This window comes from Salmo salar, chromosome ssa16, assembly GCF_905237065.1.
Source record: "Salmo salar chromosome ssa16, Ssal_v3.1, whole genome shotgun sequence".
In the NCBI taxonomy this organism is placed as follows: Eukaryota; Metazoa; Chordata; class Actinopteri; order Salmoniformes; family Salmonidae; genus Salmo; species Salmo salar.
Genome location: NC_059457.1, coordinates 94,220,179 through 94,223,946, shown reverse-complemented (window position 1 = coordinate 94,223,946; position 3,768 = coordinate 94,220,179). Strand labels below are relative to the sequence as shown.

Here is a 3,768-nt window from a genome sequence, read left to right as displayed (position 1 = left end):
GTGGATTCTATAGAACACTTTCCTGTCAGTGGATTCTATAGAACTCTTTCCTGTCAGAGTGGATTCTATAGAACACTTTCCTGTCAGAGTGGATTCTATAGAACACTTTCCTGTCAGTGGATTCTATAGAACACTTTCCTGTCAGAGTGGATTCTATAGAACACTTTCCTGTCAGAGTGGATTCTATAGAACACTTTCCTGTCAGTGGATTCTATAGAACACGTTCCTGTCTTTCCTGTCGGAGTGGATTCCATCCTCTTTCAATGCTTGACACCAACATAAAATAAACATTTCTGAGGGTGTATTCTCTGTTTACCCAGAAGTTAAATCTCATGTAGTTTGGTTAGTCTGTCCACATGAGATTAACAAGGGTGTGAAACAATGTATAACTTTCATAGTGACTGCAGAGTGTTGGGAATATGGCTCTTTTTCCCCTACTGAAAAATATCTCTCGGCTGCTCGATTAAATCCTAGAATGACTTTGTCATCATAATCTTTAGCCCAGATGTTTTGGTCTGTTCTAGACATGATACAAACAAATTCAGGAACACATAAATCCAAATATTACTTTGATATGATTTATTTTAAAATTGAAAATACAGCTTTAGATGTTGAAACACAAATAACGCAACTTATCCAGTAGAGGCCTGTCAACCCAAGACAAAGCCAAGAGGGAGTTAGGTTCAACAGCCCAGAGGGAGTTAGGTTCAACAGCCCAGAGAGAGTTAGGTTCAACAGCCCAGAGGGAGTTAGGTTCAACAGCCCAGAGGGAGTTAGGTTCAACAGCCCAGAGAGAGTTAGGTTCAACAGCCCAGAGGGAGTTAGGTTCAACAGCCCAGAGGGAGTTAGGTTCAACAGCATGTCAACCCAAGACAAAGCCAAGAGGGAGTTAGGTTCAACAGCCCAGAGAGAGTTAGTTTCAACAGCCCAGAGGGAGTTAGGTTCAACAGCCCAGAGGGAGTTAGGTTCAACAGCATGTCAACCCAAGACAAAGACAGGAGGGGAGTTAGGTTCAACAGCCCAGAGGGAGTTAGGTTCAACAGCCCAGAGAGAGTTAGGTTCAACAGCCCAGAGGGAGTTAGGTTCAACAGCCCAGAGGGAGTTAGGTTCAACAGCCCAGAGGGAGTTAGGTTCAACAGCCCAGAGGGAGTTAGGTTCAACAGCCCAGAGGGAGTTAGGTTCAACAGCATGTCAACCCTCACACGCCTTGTGCTTGTTCTGTGTAAATGTGTGTGTGTGTAAATGTTTGTGTGTGTGTGTGTGTGTGTGTGTGTGTGTAAATGTTTTTCGGTGTGTGTGTGTGTAAATGTTTTTTTCGGTGTGTGTGTGTGTAAATGTTTTTGCGGTGTGTGTGTGTGTGTGTAAATGTTTGTGTGGTGTTTGTGTGGTGTGTGTGTGTAAATGTTTGTGTGGTGTGTGTGTGTAAATGTTTGTGTGGTGTGTGTGTAAATGTTTTTGCGGTGTGTGTGTAAATGTTTTTGCGGTGTGTGTGTACATGTTTTTTTGCGGTGTGTGTGTAAATGTTTTTTTGCGGCGTGTGTGTGTGTGTGTGTGTAAATGTTTATGTGGTGTGTGTGTGTAAATGTTTATGTGGTGTGTGTGTGTGTAAATGTTTGTGTGGTGTGTGTGTGTGTAAATGTTTTTTGCGGTGTGTGTGTGTGTAAATGTTTTTGCGGTGTGTGTGTGTGTGTAAATGTTTGTGTGGTGTGTGTGTGTGTGTGTAAATGTTTGTGTGGTGTGTGTGTAAATGTTTTTGCGGTGTGTGTGTAAATGTTTTTTTGCGGCGTGTGTGTGTGTGTGTAAATGTTTATGTGTGTGTGTGTGTGTGTGTGTGTGTGTGTGTGTGTGTGTGTGTGTGTGTGTGTGTGTGTGTGTGTGTGTGTGTTGGCATGTTAGTAGAACAACATTGAGAACAACAGTCAGTATAACTGTATAATATAGACTGGTCTGCAACAGGAAATATACCTCCGTTAGACTTATATAGGCCTCGGAAAATCAACAACCAACCACGTCCATACTTTCAGAATAATCCTCAGTAACCTTTAACCTTTCCCACAATCACATGGGGACAATATAAAGAAGACAGAGGAGTTTTCACATTTCCGCAGGTAGTCTCTCTACCGTACAGGTGAGCGTCACATGACGTCACTGTCCCAGTACCGTCGGGTAGTAAGGCTACCTAACGGCCGGGTAACGGAACGGGTTGGTCAGTCCCGGGAGAACACGTATTCGGTGTAGCTGGTCCAGATTTTGTCCTCGTTCGGGTCGCTGCTCGCGTACGCGCACGTCCCCGTGGAGCTGCAAGCCACCATGTGGAAACCGACCTCCGCGAGCCTGTCGAACGCCTGCTCGAGAAAATTATACTTCAGATAATACCGGGAGGTGTACCTCTCAGGTGGTTTGTCCGGGTCTCTGCTCTCGTTCAGAGTCTCTCCGAAAACTTCTTTGGCCAGGGACGTCTTTCCGCAAACCGTTATTCTGGCCACTCGTCTGAACTTGGCGTCCGTTTGAATATCCCTCCCGATGGTGTAGGAGCCCCGGTAACCAATGGTAATAAAGCCATGCTTCTGGAACGGGGAAGGAAGGCTCGGTGTCGGGCTGCTCACGGCCGTCGCCGTGATACTGCTACTACTCAGAGCGCACGCAAGCGAAGCCTCTTCCGGGTCCCCGTGCGCCCAGCTCGTCCCCGGGAGAGACGTCTTTACTCACTGTCCGTCTGAGACGCTGTGAGAGCTCATGCAGCTGGAAGAACTCTGCCTCCTTCTGTAACCGACCTCTCTCTTTGAAGAAGTCCGGTAAAACGATGTCCCTTTCCCGCAGATAATCCAGAATATACCTGAACAGAAATCCATCCCGGTCAAAGAAGTATCGTCCTTTGCGATCTTTCGGTAGTTCTGTAGGGTTCTTCTGTCTGAACATAGTCCACAGGAGAGAGTTTGGGACGGAGACTAAAGTTGCGTGTCGAGTTACATACACTTGCCCGCCGACGTTTAATTCTATTATATCAGAAAAGGACGACTGTTGGTTCTCGCTGTGTGCCATGTCTCTCCTGCGCGCCTGGCTGGGTAGAACTCCAACCGACTTGGAGAATCCAGGAAACGGACAAAAAAATAACAACAGTACAAATGTAACGGGTTTTGTTTATATGGCTGGAGTTGTGTGGGAGGAGAGAGGAGGAGACGGACTGGGGACGCAGCAGAATATTGCTGAAAAGTTAACTCTTCATGGACAGAGTTTTGACTTCCCCTTCAGTCAGTATGGAAGACTACTCTTTTATTACAAGTAAAGCTATGAATCCACTCAAGACTAGTGGTGTAAAGTAATTAAGTAAAAAATACTTTCAAGTACTACTTAAGTAGTTTTTTTTTACGGTATCTGTACTTTACTATTTATATTTTTGACTACTTTTACTTTTACTTCACTATATTCCTAAAGAAAATAATGTACTTTTTTACTCCGTACATTTTCCTTGACACCCTAAAGTACTCGTTCCATTTCGAATGCTCAGCAGGACTGGACAATTGTCCAATTCACACACTTCTCAAGAGTCGTCCCTACTGCCTCTGATCTGACAGATTCACTAAAACACAAATGCTTCGTTTGTAAATGAGTGTTGGAGTGTGGCTTCTGGATATCCTGAAAAAAGAAAAATGGTGCCGTCTGGTTTGCTTAATAATATAAAGAATGTGAAATTATTTATACTTTTACTTTTGATACTGAAGTATATTTAAAACCAACTACTTTTAGACTTTTACTCACGTAGTTTTT

At 44.2% G+C, this 3,768-nt stretch overlaps 1 long non-coding RNA gene and 1 pseudogene across 2 annotated transcripts; one reads left to right on the top strand and one right to left on the bottom strand.

The window, feature by feature from the left end:
* Window positions 1-603: 603 nt before the first annotated feature.
* On the top strand, window positions 604-1,136 carry LOC106575019 (uncharacterized). Of its 2 annotated transcripts, none has more exons than XR_006759883.1 (3): window positions 604-681; window positions 754-965; window positions 1,011-1,136. It is a non-coding gene; the product is annotated as an uncharacterized lncRNA (long non-coding RNA). The 2 variants fall into 2 exon arrangements; XR_006759882.1 differs by having other exon boundaries at window positions 754-893; window positions 1,035-1,119.
* Window positions 1,137-1,807: 671 nt separating this feature from the next.
* On the bottom strand, window positions 1,808-3,168 carry LOC123727920 (BTB/POZ domain-containing protein KCTD12-like; annotated as a pseudogene).
* Window positions 3,169-3,768: the final 600 nt, after the last annotated feature.